Source organism: Rhinolophus sinicus, chromosome 17, assembly GCF_057876585.1.
Source record: "Rhinolophus sinicus isolate RSI-liver-muscle chromosome 17, RSI-T2T, whole genome shotgun sequence".
In the NCBI taxonomy this organism is placed as follows: domain Eukaryota; kingdom Metazoa; phylum Chordata; class Mammalia; order Chiroptera; family Rhinolophidae; genus Rhinolophus; species Rhinolophus sinicus.
The window spans coordinates 3440787-3456226 of record NC_142517.1 but is presented as its reverse complement, the minus strand read 5'-3'; positions in this window follow the sequence as shown (position 1 = coordinate 3456226).

The window sequence follows — 15440 nt, the reverse complement described above, 5'->3', positions numbered from 1 at the left end:
ACATGTATGATGCTCATGAATAAGAAGAATTAATATAGTTAAAATGTCCATGCTACCTAAGGCAATATATGGATTCAGTGCAATCCCTATCAAATTACCAATGATATTTTTCACAGAATTAGAACAAATAATCCTAAAATTTATATGGAACCATAAAAGACCCTGACTTGCTATGGCAATCTTGAGAAATAAGAACAAAATGGGAGGTATCACACCACCTGACATCAAATCATACTACAAGGCTATAGTAATCAAAACAGCATGGTATTGGCATAAAAACAGACACATAGATCAATGGAACAGAATAGAGAGCCCAGAAATAAACCCATGCCTATATGATCATTTAATCTACGACAAAGGAAGCAAGAATTTATACTGGGATAAAGGCAGTCTATTTAATAAATGGTGCTGGAAAAATTGGACAGGTACATGCAAAAAAAATGAAACTGGACCAACTTCTGACACTATATACAAGAATAAACTCAAAATGGATTAAAGATTTAAATGTAAGACCCCAAACCATAAAACTCCTACAAAAAAATATAGGAAATAAACTCTCAGATATTACCCTTACTAATATTTTTACTGATATATCCCCTCAGGCAAGGGAAACAATAGAAAAAAAAATAAACAAATGGGACTACATCAAACTAAAAAGTTTTTTCACAGCAAAGGAAACCATCAACAAAAAGGCATCTTACTGAATGGGAGAAGATATTTGCCAATGATACATCTGATATGGGGTTAATATCCAAAATTTATAAAATAAAAAAAAATTCATACAATTCAACACCAGAAAAACAAACCCAATTAAAAAATGGGCAGAGGAAATGCAGAGACATTTCTCCAAAGAGGACATACAAATGACCAACAGACATATGAAAAGACGCTCAACATCACTAATCATCAGAGAAATGCAAATAAAAACCTCAATGAGATACCACCTCACCCCAGTCAGAATGGCTATCATCAATAAATCGAATGGCTATCATCAATAAATTAACAAACAACAAGCGTTGGCGAGGATGTTGAGAAAAGGGAACACTCACGCACTGTTGGTGGGATTGCAAATTGGTGCAGCCGTTATGGAAAACAGTATGGAGATTTCCTCAAAAAATTAAAAATACCTTATGACCCAGCAATTCCATTCCTGGGTATTTATCCAAAGAAATTCAAAACACTAATTCGAAAAAATATATGCATCTCTATGTTTATTGCTGCGCTATTCACAATAGCCAAGATATGGAAACAACCATAATGCCCATCAATAGATGACACTGGATTAAGAAACTGTGGTACATTTATATGATGGCATACTACTCAGCCATAAAAAAGAATGAAATCTTACCATTTGCAACAACATGGATGGACCTAGAGAATATTATTCTAAGTGATATAAGTCAGACTGAGAAAGACAAATACCATATGATCTCACTTATATGTAGAATCTAAAGAACAGAATAAATGAGCAAACAAAATGGAAATAGACTTGGAAATATAGGGGAAAACGAACTGATGGCTTCTGGATGGAAGGGGGAGGGACATGAGGAGAAGGTGAGGGGATTAGAAAGCACAAATTTGTTGTCACAATATAGTCATGGGCATATGAAATACAGTATGGGGAATATAATGAAAAATGTTGTAAAGATCATGTGGGGTGTCAGATGGTCACTGGACTTATCAGGGGGACCACTTCATAGACTGTGTAGATGCTTGGCCACTGTGCTATACACCTGAAGCTGAAATAGAATAATACTGAATGTCAACTATAATTATAGTCATGGGATGTGGAGTACAGCGTAGGGAATAGAGTCAATGGGATTGTAACAGCTACGTGTACACGATGTCAGAGGGACAGTAGATTGGGGTGATTGTGACTTTGTAGGGGGTGTAAATGTTTAACTAGTTAGTATATTGCTTTGTACACCTGAAACTAATAAAAAAACATTGTATTGACTTTACAAAGCCGCTTTGCCTTTTTATTTATATAAGAGCTGTAAGGTAAATCACCTTAAATTAGCACAGATAGTTTGTAGGAATAACATTCCTTTCTTTTTGTCTTTCCATTACCCAAGAGGATGAGCTTGCCAGGTCGGCCATAACGAAGTCCCACAGGCTGGGGGCTGAAACACAGCATGGACTCTCACAGTCTGGAGGCCAGAAGTCTGAGGTCAAGGTGTCTGTTGGCAGAGGTGGCTCCTTCTGGGGGTCTCTCTCCCAGCTTCTGGTGGCGCCTGGCACTCCCCAGTATTCCTTGGCTTGTACACACATCACCCTAATCTCTGTCTCCATCTTCCCAGGACTTTCCAATCTTGGGTGACTGTCTCTCTGCTCCTTTTCTGTCTAAGCTCCCTCTGCCTCACTCTGAAAGGACACCAGTCATTGGATGTGGGGCCCACCCTAAACCCAGGATGAACGACCTCATCCGCTATCCTTAAATCAATGCCACCTGCAAAGAGTCTATTTCCAAACAGGTCACATTTACAGGTACTGGGGTTTAGGACTCAGACATATCTTTCTGGGGGCCGCTGTTCGATGTGTCACACCAAGTTCGAGGAATAATGACCAAGACCGTCCCTCATCCTTTAGAAGAGCATGAGGCCCAGCATCACACAGCTGTTATCAGACCTCACCCCTCCAGCCTCTCTCTGCAAGGGCCACGCAGCTCCCTGCTGACACCCCCGCCATAAGGCTACCAGAAACAATCTGTAACAGCCAGTTAAGGGTGTTCCTCCTTAGCAGGCCTGTGGCTGGAAAACAACAACATCAGCACCAGAGGTGGGGGGCAGCATCCCGACTGCCCAGGGGAGTGTCATGTCACCTCTTCACCACAGTGTTTCTGAGGCACCCCCCCCCTGTAGGGTGTGCACAGATACCTGCGGGGCTGGCAGTGGCCCCAGTGACGAAGGCAGCATCCTCCGTCTTACACAAGCGCTCAGAAAACAGCAGTTAACATGTCACCCGTGGAAGTGTGACAGCCACCCCTCCACATGAGGACAGAATTGACTGCCTCAGCTCCCGGAGGCTACATGCTGCCCATGTGCAGAATTGGCAGCTAAAGGGAGCGGGGAAGGGACATTTTCACATCTTCTCTGGAGAAAACACCAATGACTTTGACCATAATCAGGTGGTCCTGAAGCTAATCAGGGAGATAGTACCCCGGGAGTAAACGGCCCCTCTTAGCCCACTGGGTGGTCTCAAGTCAATCAGGTACCTCTCTGAGCTTCCCGGTGAGTAGAACCAAAACAACAACACTGAACTCCCAGGATGCTGAGCGCTTAGAGATAATGTAGGTCCAGTATCTGGCGCTACGCTGGTGCTCCCTACATAGCAGTCATTTTATTACTATGAAGCAAACGAGGCCTGAGAGGGCTGGCAGGGGAAATGCTGTGTCTGCGTCTTCAGCAATGGCTCAGGTTGCTTCAAAAAGACCCCAAATCACAGAGACCTTGTGGACTCATTTTCGGTTGCTGTGTAACAAATTACCACACGCACAGCAGCATCAAACAACGCACACTTACTCGTGCAGTTGTGTAGCCGGCTGGGCTCTTACCTGGAGGTTCTGGGGAAGAATCCACCTCCAAGCTCACTCAATTCCCGCAGTCAGGCCAGAGGTCTCCATCCTCAGCTGGCTGCCGGCTGAGGGCCACTGTCAGATCTGAGCGGCCACCTGCACCCATGGTCAGTGCCAGCAGGGAAGGATCACCCCCCCCACCCCCTGGGTGATCCTTCTCACGTTTCAGGTCTCTGGCCGCCTCTTCCTCTGACGCTAGACCCAGAGGTAGAGGGCTCAGTGATTAGGTCAGGCCCACCTGGGCAATCTCATCTCGGGGTCCACTGATTTGGGACCTTAATTACACCTGCAAATTCTCCTCACTGCAGCACCTAGAGTAGTTTGATGTTTGAAAAGCTACGAGGTGTGTGTGCTCCAGAAACCTGGGTGGGAGGGCTCTCAGAATTCTGCCCAGCACACCTTCCACCCATCTTCATTCAGATCACTTCTGAGAATGTTTGGTGGGCTCAGCCTTGCTCTAGGACGGGGGACAAGACAGGGAAGAAAGACAGCTGCTACTCCTGCCCACACCCCACTTCCGGTGTCGTTGTGACGCCATACGGGGGAAAGGCAGATGCCAAATGAATCGGCTTTGCACTTCGAGTTCTGGAGGGTTAGAATTTCAGGAAGCTCCAGACACATACACACGCACGCATGCGCACACACGCACACTCTCTTTCCTTCCCATTTCTCAGTGCACATAAAAGTTCCTTACCCAGACACCTGTCCAAGCAATCGGGACTGAAGTCCCCTGCCCTGCCTCCTGCCCCAGCGCCCGCCTCGGCCCCCACACTACTTTCCTCCTCACCACCCTCAACCCTCCACCATTTATTACATCGAACTGCCTGGCACCCACCAGAAATAAAACGTCTTTTCTCTTGATGGGGAGGTGCCACCTACTAAGGAATTCTTGGGTGGTTTGGGGGAGATGTGTCTGGGGAAACACCCCCACTGTTTCCTTTAATGCGGACACCTGGGAAAGTGCAATCAGGTGAGGAACTGCATCCTCCTACGGGGTCCAAGGTGGAGACCAGCAGGCACACCTGAGCGTGAGGTGGAAGGCTCCCTGGAGAAGCAGCAGGGACTGGCTCCAGAAGGAGGAGGGAAGGGCTATGAGTCAGGCAGATGCCCCAGGAGAAGGAGCACAGATGTGAAAGCTGGGCCACTGGACCTGCAGGGACGGGGATGGGGGTCCAGGATGGTGGCCCAAGATGGGGCTGGAGACGGGCTATGGGGGGGGCCTTCATGGGGGCAAATAGGCCAGTGAGGGGCCTGCAGAGGCCTCAGGCCTGGGAGTGAGAAGTTGCTCTCCAGTCTGCTGGTTGCTATGGGCAGAGAGGCCGGGAGAGCTCGAGCCTCTTAGAGCGGCCACCCTGGCTGGTGCCCTGAAGCAGCCTCGTGGTTAATTCACGCTAATAAGAAGGAAAAGGCAAAGTTCCCGCAGGGCAGGAAACAGACACCCCTGAATGGCTAACGGGAGTTCAGTGCGCCCTGCGACAGAGGCCGCGTCTCAGCTGCGTCACCCTCACAGCACCCGAGTCCTTGCTCCGTGGTGACCAATGACAAGAAACAAGCAACTTCCCATTTTGAGGAGAAACTTGTTCCCCTTATTTTACATCTAATTTTGCAAATGATGAGGCGTGTTGTCTTTGTAATGGAGGTCAGGCAACCGTTTTTGCTAATAGGGTTACAGGATCTGTGGGTTGCAGTAAAACCTGTGGGAAAAACCCAAATTCTGGAGCGTTTGAAAACAAGGTTTTACACTTTTAAAGAACCAAGCATTCCTCAGGAGATGTCCTGTAGGTCGGGTGGCCGGATTGGATCCAGGGCACTGTTAATTGTGAATTTCAGATAAAGAATAAACAATTTGTTAGTACAGATATTCATAAATAAAAATAAGTATAAATTATAAATATTCATGCATGATTCATACACTTTTATAAGTCCCATACAATATTTGGGATATAATTATACTAAAAAAATTACAAATAAATTTTAATAAAAATTTCAAGTGAAATATTAGTAAAATTGAGAGTTTAAATTTTAATTAAAAATGAGTAAACTATTACGGATAACTTTTTAGTATGTCTCATGCAATGTTGGGGACATACTTACACTAAAAAGTGACTCACTATTTATCTGAAATTCAAGTGTACCTGGGTATCCTGTATTCCCTTCAGCCCTGTATTTTCATTTGCTGAACCTGCAAAGAGCTTTAACAAAACGGCGCTGCTTGGCGATTGTTCCATCTTCGTTTGCAAGGACTGGCTGTGTCTTGCCACCTGCTTGCAGCTCGCACATGTCCTTGGGGTGCACAAGACACACCAGTGGCCTGACAATGGATGACACCATCTGAGAGCGATGGCTGGCAGGTGGCAGGTGGCCTGACCTCCACCCCTGGCTCTGCCACAGGATAGCTCTTGACCTTGGGCCTCAGCCTCGCCTCTCTCGGACCTCAATCGTATCACCTCTAAAGTGGGGGCACCAGGTCCCTCCGAGTGCTGGCACCCGATGCTCCCACCGTGCATTTGGTCAGGCGCTAGCTCTTCTGATGGGGGAGGGGTGCAGGTAATGAGAGGCCCCAACCTCTGGACAAGGTCAAGCGATGTTCCCCAGGGGGCTACAGCCCAGGATGGGCCGATCCTTGAGGTCTGGGAGGCACCAGTAGGTCCCATGTCTTTGGGGCATGTCCCTTCTGTGAACGAACACCCCAAACCCCTGCGATGGCTCACAGGAAGCTGACTGTTTTCTAACCAAGCACCCTTCCTCTTCATGCTCTCCTAAGAGGGTCCTGGAGCTCAGAATTGCCTTTTCTCAATTCCCTAAGGGCCCCATGAGTTGGCCAACTCATGGGCCTCTCGGAGACCCGGTGGGGTCTCACAGCCGGCAGCCGGCAGGCCAGCGCTGCCTGAGGGAGTCCAGGCTCTCAGGCCTCTACAGACCTCGGTCCCCACCTCCTGTCTGCATGTCACACAGCACAGCACAGGCAGTGAGCGGTGGGGCCAGCCTGGGCCTCCCCAGAGAACTGTCTCCGTCCCCCAGAGGCTGCAGGGCCCAGCCTGAGAGCACAGCTGGGAGCCAGCAGACCTGCCCGGCCTGTGTGCTGCTGTGAAGGTGGAATAAAATCAGTTCCCTTAAGTGGGTGGAATGAAAATGGTCCTCAGCTGGTCTGAGCTCTGTTCTGCCCTCCCTCCTCCCTCCCTCCCTCCCTCCTCCCTCCCTCCCTCTCTCATCCCTCCCTCCCTCCTTCCCTCTCTCCCCCATCTTCCCTTCCTTTCTCCTCCTCTTCTTTCTTTCTTTTCACAAGTAACCACAAGAAGCAGAATGAAATTCCATGCCACCAGAAGGCCTGGCAAAATGCTGCCAGACCAGGAGAAGAGCGACTCCTGCCTGGATGGAGGGACTGGGACCACTTCTTGGAGAAGGTGACAGGTATCCTGAGGGGTGGGTGGCCTTTGCTTTGTTTGTGGCAGAGAGGACATGAAGGACACCCCAAGAGGGAATTGCAAGAGCCAAGTGGGGAAAGGGCAGATGATACCCCCTCCAGGACCAGGCGTGCCCCCTCCTCGAGGGCCCGAGGCCAGAAGGCCGGTGGGGCCCAGAGCAGAGCCCAGGGCCAGCTGAGGTCTCCTGTATCAGATGGAGGACGTGAAGGTCACAGGGGTGTCCCAGGAAATGCTCTAGAGAGGTAGCTAACTGTGGGCTGAGGCCTGGTAGGAAGGACAGAGAGCAGAGGGCAAGTTCTAGAAGCAGTGAGGAGGCAGAGACAGGGCTGGGCAAGGCCGAGGGAGACTGCCAATGCCCAAGCCCAGTGGCTGGGGGGACACGGGTGCCAGAGGTAGAGGTGGGGAAAGGACAGGTCTGTGTGGGAAAGGGGAGGCTGGGGCAGATTTTAACCCTCATGGTTAACAGCCGTGGAGGCCACTGCAGGCACGTAGCAGGACTCAGCCCCAGGTCTCCCTGACACCAAGGCCTCGTGCATTTGACCATAGGCCTCCCTGTGCGAAAAAGCCAAAGTCCAGGCCCCTCCCACCAACCCTGCTGCTCGGCTGACAGAGACGGGAAGCTCACGTCCTCCTCACCGCCTGGGAGCACTGACATTGGCCTCAGTCTTAACGAACAAGGTCAGGGCACATTAGCCCCTGACTCCAGCAGGCCCGTGGGATCTTGGGTCCGCAAGGAGCCCCTCCCCTGGGTTGAAAGTGGAGGAGAGGCAGCTGTGAGGTCAGGGCTATAAGGAGGCTTCCTGCAAGGTGGAGGCCTCCGACTCAGGAAGGCCACGCTCAGGTCGGTCCAGGTGGCAATTTCCTGTGGCAGGTCCCAACAGGCTGCCACTGGCTTTGATGAATGAAGGAAAAATGTGCCCGGATAAGTAGAAGCGGTTCTGGCGACTTGGCAACCTCAGCGGCTGTGTGGTTGTTTGCGTTAACTCCTTCCCTCCCAGCGTTCTTCTCCGACCCGAAGTAGGACCCAGCACCCAGGTGGCCCCAACTCTGCCTCCTGAGGAAGCTGCCCTTTGGTCCCCTGAGTTTACCTGGATGCTCAGTGTGACACGATTCTCATGTCACTGGACGGGGGCTGGGTTCTGAGGGTGAGCGGCTCTAGCCCCGCCTCATTAGCCGACAGGACAAGTAGCATAAACAAGCAGTCATTTGCTGGTGTCCTCGGGTTCTGGCAGTCATCGGACTTGCTTCTGTTGGGGCCTTTTTTTTTTTAATTTCTTGAAGTGAAAGGCACACGACATAAAATTAGCCCTTTGAAAAGAGAGTGAGTGGCGTTTCGTACACTTGCAGTGCTGTGCGACCACCTGTGTCTCGTTCCACAGCATGTCCATCTCTCCAAAGTAAAACCCACTCCCATGGCCCTCTCCCCCAGCCCCCCAGCAACCACCAGTCTGCCTCATGGATCTGCCTGTTCTGGACATTTCATGTGAATGGAGTCATGCAGTGGGCGACTTTTGGTGTCTGTCATCTGTCGCCGAGTGTAACCACTTAGAGGCCCACCCACACTGAAGCAGGCATCAGGACGATCCCTTTTTACGGCTGGATGCTATTCCATCAGATGGACGGGCCCGGCCCCACTCTGCTCATCCATTCATGCGCCGGTGGGCGTCTGGGCTGTTGCCACTTGGGGCTGTTCTCGATAGTGCTGCTACGTCCTGCTTTGAGTCCCTGTCTGCAGTGGGACAGGGGTCTGTACCTCCAATAGATTTTATAGTTCATAAAACTTTGGACGCCATCAGTTTTCGGGCATCATGACTTTACCAAGGGTACCAGGTCAGGAGCAGCAGGGCCAGACCTGAGACCAAGATCTCCCTGCAACGGACATCATGGTGACAAATGTCCCATGGAAGAAAATGGAAGGTGTGCTCCACTCAACTTAATAGGTTGGGCAACACCCAGCAAACCAGGCTGCAGGCGGTGTTGTCAGAGGTGGGGCCCAGCCACCGTCCACTGCCCACCAAGGCCACATGGAATAGCCAGGTTTGTCCAGGGGCTGGGGCCACCAGAAGAAACCTGGTTAGGACCTCAGAGAGAGGTCAAGGTTGGAGCCCCCGCACTCAAAGGCAAAAGCCTTTGCTTCCTGGGGAGACTAGAAGACAGCCTGGGTGGAGGCAGGTGAACGGGAGGAACTAGCTCATTAGGGGAGCCCCACCCAATTCCTCGGCACCAAAGAACGAGAAGGGGTATTCCTGGTAATGCTGCCTTCCCAGAAGCCACCACGGGCCATTGAGGTTTGTTTGCATGGAAAGAGAACTCGGGGTGGATTCATTGCTAAGTCAATCAATGGGTTTTAACTCAGTGGGCGGGTCTTTGGGGTCAGTTAAGGTGCACGTCAACTGAGGCACCACGTGTGTGCCTCTTCTGTCCTCCACTGGGAAAGTCGTACAATTCTCGGCACCAGTCGCTGGCACTAGGGAGCTGCTGGAGAATCGATGTCAAAACTCAAGGCAGCTTCCCTAAAAGTGAAGACAGGTCCCCTTGAGGCCTGTGATTTGGGAGCCCTCAGAGAGAGGGGTCTCCCACCATCACTCCCTCCTCTTCGCTCAGTTCCCCTCCTGTCGTCAGCAAACACGAGTAGGCAGCATTTCCCATCGCTGTCATGGTAATGCCTGTTTTTAAATCAAATCAGTAAGAATACGCCATGTAAAAAGTCAAAGATTCAAGACAAGGAAACAAAATAGAGCCATCACCTGCCTGCCTGCTTGCTACCCCCAGATCCAGCGCTCATGCAGCAGGGTGGCCACACTGCAAGCTCAGCCTTTCTCCTGGCGTTCTCTCCCATCACATGCTTGCCCAGCTGTCTGTTCACTTCTCCTGTCCAATATTTTAGGTTTGATTTCCGACTGTGGAAGATGGAGATTTAGCTCTCTCACAACGACCCCACCCACACCCACAGTCACCCAGTGTAGTTAAGTAATTATTGACGATGAAATAAAAATTCACTGTTTATGTATCACGATGACTAGGTCAGCATAATTAGACCTGCCCCTTAACTGGGTCGACTAAACTGGAAACTTTCCTAATACACACCTAGAAATGTCGCATCAAATAGGAGAATCCTTTAGCTAAACACAAGAGAAAGAAAAGCAATGAAATCTCCAGGGCCCGAAAGAGAAGAGAGAAATGAAGACCAGCCTGGTGAACACACTGCTTCAGCCTGAAACTACCAGGGGAGCTTGGTTTGAACATCCCAGGGACAGGAGATGAGGCCGGGGCCCGTGGTAGGCAGGCCACTGTGACACCCCTGAAGGCCACTCCCCCCAGGGAATAGGTCTACCCATCAGCAAAGACCCAAAAGCGTATCTGTCGCAGCCTGTGTCATGGGTGGGGAAAAAAAAGCAAAACAAACTAAACCTTGAGAACCTGTAGTGATGGGTCTGTCCTCTTCAGGTTTGGGATTTAAATGTATACAATCTGCATCATCTGGGACCACAGAGCCCTAAAACTAGCATAAAAGTGACCACAGGCTAGCAATACACCTGGGAGTCTTACAAACACAAACTCTCTTAGTAAAGACACATTCTCAGCCCAGACACAAAAGATTCCCACAGGTAGAGCCCTGCTGAAAATGAGCTCACAATCTGAAATTATAAACTGCACAGAAATAATCCCCCAGCAGACCCAATAAACAGAGAAACGAGACCCCCAAGGACCTCAGGAAATAGGCTTATCAGACAATGACTTAAGCAGGCGTGTTTTAAATGATTGTAGATGTAAAACAAGGAATTGAACACAGACAGCACTGAGGGAAAGGCAGATTCAGAAGGAATGAAATGGCCCTTTAGAAATGAAAACGATAGTGAAATAAAGATCTCAGTGGGCAGGTTAACTGCAGATTAGATGCAGCCTCCGTATCCCAAAGTCAGCTCCACTCGGCAACTATAAGACACAGCTTCTCGTTAGAGGTCGATTATGCAGAAAGTAGCACAGGGGGATAAAAAGATGGGAATGTGAACAGGAAGTGGAGAATTGAAGGAGAAAATCAAAAGGAGTTCTAGAAGAAATCACTTTCTCAGAATATTGATGGTGCTATTCTCTGTCTTCTAGCGTCTCCTTTGCTGTGTAGATATCTGCGGCTTCTGATTTAGAATCACCCCCAACCCCCTGGAAGCTTTACGGTCACCTCTCCATCCCCATTGTGACGTTCCAGGCACTGTGCTTTGGATGGCTGCCCTCCCAGTCATGGCACACGGTGGCTTCTCTACCTGAGATTCCTGTCCTTTAGTTTGGGAAGTTTCTTCTTTCTCTGTTCCTGGAACTCCCAGCATTGAGGTGTGGGCCTCCTGGAATGATTCTGACCGTCTTTCCTTCTTTTGAGAGTTTTATTTCTTGACCGTCTTTCCTTCTTTTGAGAGTTTTATTTCTCTCGTCACATTAAACAATTTTTTCAATTTCTGTTCTCTAAATGTTCACGCCCTCCCCACACACACACGCACACTACTGTTCTGGTTTCCATTTATTTAAAATCGTCTCTTTTCTCTCGAGATAATTGTAGATTTTTAAAAGTCTTCCCCTGATCCGTACTTTGCCTCTGTGTTTTCTGATTTTCTTCTCTGCTTGTTGTGTTGGTTGGGGGTGGTGTGAGGGTAGCTCTTTGTGTCCACTGGGCTCGGTTTATTTTCCAGACATGAGTTAGAAATACATGTTCTGAAACCCTGGGTGGGGCTTAGCAATGGGTGAGTGTCACTGCAGGATGATGGGGGTGGGGACCTTTAAGTGTCAGGGCTGTAGATGTTTTCCTGCTTAGAGGTGCTGGGTCTGACAGAAGGGAGGGAGGCTGCAGGGGTGGGGGAGGGGCAGTTCCCACTTCCAAGTACATAGAATCGCCCTCCTTCCTCTCATTGAGCTCCCCCCCCACCCCTACTCCAGATAACCCTGGAGTCATTGGGTCCAGGCACAGCTGATTCAAACTTGTCCCATCTTTGATGGAATGGGGACAGGGAGAAAGGCCCACCTGGCTGCGCAGGGTGGGAGAGGTCTGGGTCTTCCTGCTCCTGGCATACTCTCAGCAGTCGTCGTTTCTCTCCCATTTGCTTCTTTCCTTTCACATTCTGGTGCCTCCTCACCGAAGAGTCACATTATGATTGTCAGATTTAATAGTCATAAAACTGCTCTACCAAATGGCTATCAATGTTCCAATGCCTGCTCTCATTGTCTGTGCTTCTCTCATTGTGGACCAAGAGCAAATAGTTCACAGACCCTGCGGGCAGCAGACGGATCCACACCACCTCCTCACAAGGTGCCATCCCGGCCCTGGCTGGTCCACAGTGACAACACCCAGCCCCCATCGGGCTGGGAAATGCTTCCTCAGGTGGACCAGGTGGGCTCACCAAACACACCTGTGCCCGACACTGGCTGAAGGGGAACCCCAGCAAATCTTCTGCCACGACTGTGAAAGGGTGTGTACAAGCTCTTTCCTTGGCACACACCCCACCCTCACACCCTCCCCGGATCCTCCTTCAGCATGAATGGCTTTGCTCCTCATCCACGCTGTCCCTCCGCCTTGGAAAGACCAGCTCACGCTACGCCTCGTATTTGGGCACGTGGCCAGCACGAGGCCACCCTCTGTCCTCGACAGCTCTAGTGCCATCCCTCTCCCTTCCCCCCAAAGGCCAAGATGGAGGTCTCACATTGCTCTGTGCCAAGCTGGGCAGCCCTCACATGCCAAGTCCTTCCTCCTTGGTCAGCTGTGTCCCTGGGAGGTGCAGGAGAGGCAGAGACGAGGGAGAATTCCCGTCTCTGGGCAGCTGGCTGGCCTTCATTCACTAGCAGGCTTTCACTATGCCCAGCCTCGTTCTCCAGTCACCCAGGAAAGACAGCAAGAAAAACGGGGTCCCATGGCTACAGCCAACGGAGGAGGCAGCTGCCACCCCCACGTCAGCTTTCTCCCCGAGCTGGGGCCAGCTCCCCACTGGCCTCCCTCACATTCCCACCAGGTGCCACCTTAGCTGCGTCTCGTTTTTCCAGTGGCACCACTGGGGCCAGGCCATGACGCAAGGAGGAAGACACCACAGAGAGACTACATTCTTTTGGGTTGCCACAGAGGGACGGAGGCTGCTTGAAACCTCCAGGCTCCTGATTTTCCAGTAAGAGCAACCTGATTTTTCCTCTAGGAAAAAACAAGCACCCGCCACATTTAGGGGTGAGATCAACCAGCCTGACCCAGTCTGGTCGTCCAGAACATTCCCTGTGTCTACCCCAGCTGGTTTTGGGAAGGAGCACAGCCAGGCAGACAGGCCACCAGATTGCATCAATTCTGAGATGCCATGAATTATAAATTGTACTGCTATCTAAAACACCTCCAAAAGAGAAAAAATGATGCCCATTTCAATTGTAAGATGCCATAACTCTCAGAGCTGTTAAAAAATGCGGAGAAAATAAAGAGTCTAAGAAAGAACCTATGAATTGTTTAATTTGGGGCTTGGGAAAAGGGGGTGAAGCTCTCTCTACTGGGATGCTTGAGTTGAGGTTGTTTAAGGTTGGAGATGTCGGGGCCATTTTTTGCAAGGCACCTGCCCATTAGTGAAACCAACATTGAAGAAAGGTGACACTGTGTGAACACCTAGATCCAGCCATTCCTGACACGGCATTTCATGAAGCAGTACATTGTTCTTTGCCATGGGACCTAAAGCAGTGACTAGTACCACAGTGTGAAACAGACCACCCAGCCAGTGCCTCTCCTCACTCATCCCCATCAGGGCCACTGTCACTGACCAGGATGTCCAGGTCGGGGACACCAGGCCAACAGTAGTCGCAAAGGTCAGCCCCAGCCTTGGCTTTGTTCCTGCCACTGTTCACAACTTCATACAGCTGAGCACGGAGAACCCACATCCGAGTAACACTTTCTCCTTATGCCCATGTCTCCTCCCTTCCAGCCAATTGAGAGACGTGGCCCCCAGGCTCAGGGGCCTCCTCACTATTGTCTGCACATCTCCCTGACACACCTGAAACCACAGTCTCCAAGAGCAGTGGTTGGACACCTGACCCATGAATAGTGTCCCTTCTGGTTCCATCATTTCATGACTCCGTGACCTATAGATCTTAGGAAATGTTGGGCTCTGGTACAGGGTCCTTCTGAAGTTGCTGTTGGGCAGAGGGCAGCCCCCAGTCAGTCTCCTGGCGCTCACGACGGCTGACAGCACGTATACCTGTGTACTCAAGGGCTTCCTTAGCAGACAATTGGTTTACCACAGCTGCTCCACTCCCCAGTGCTATTAGCTAAGAGTTACCATCTTCTTCCAGGTCATCGAACCCGATTCCAGTTCTCCAGGGTCTTTGTTTGCCAGAGGCATTTCACTGTGCCAAGCATTATTAGCTTTCAAAAACGTGGGTGTGGTGGGTGGTGTGACTAAGGCCTCTTGTTGACACTGGGGCAGAAAGGGAGAGGCATTTGCAGGAGTTGACACACTTGGAGGAAGGAGAATCCTTGCCCGTAAGCTTACACTTTGATGGCCAGGTTCTGGAGAACTTAGAAAACTCTTAATCCTGGACAAGTTTTCCTGCTTTGGACTATCATTGAAGGCACTGGGGTGAGATCATGGTTCTTAATGAAAGTTATAGATAGAGATGTGCACACACATACATGTCACACTTACTCTTTCTGATCTAAGAGGTTCCAGAAGCCCAGACACCCGGGAATGATGGGCACACCTCACGCCCAGATGTTGGCTTCTAAGTACCATTCTCAACTAAAAGAAACCAGTTACCTTGGAGAAATGGCTGCTTCTGAGGCTGGGGTTGGGGGAGTGCAAGATGAGCCTGGAGCTCTCATCGTCAGAAAGCAAGAAGTGCTCAAAGAATGATGGGACCAGTGTGAAGGCTCTCAAACTGGCCAAATCCGGGTTAATTTGAACATCAAGATAAATGACAACAAAGGGAGAACCCGTTGATTAAACAGGAATCGCCAACTGCCATATTGTTACACAGGCAGACCTCGGAGCGATTGCGGGTTCAGTGCCAGACCACTGCCATGAAACACTGCAATCAAGCAAGGTCATGAAAAATAAGACTGAGGTACAGAGGACTGAAGAGTCATGACAACTAAACACAGTGGGTCCTGGGCCAGAGAGAGGGAGGGGTCAAAAGACATTTTTAAGACCATCAACAAAATTTGAAAAGGATTTGTGGATTACATAGTAGTATTTTCTCAATGTTAATTTCTTGATTTTGATGGGTACACTGTGACTATATAGAAAGTCCTGTTTTTAGGAAATACACACAAGTATCTAGGGGTAGGTCATGGGACATACTGTCTTCAACCTACTTATTAAACAGATGGATGGATGGATGGATGGGTGGGTAGGCGGGTGGATGGATGGGTGCCTGGATGGATGGACAAGTAGATGGGGGTGGATGAATGGATAAATGGATCGATGGGTGGATGG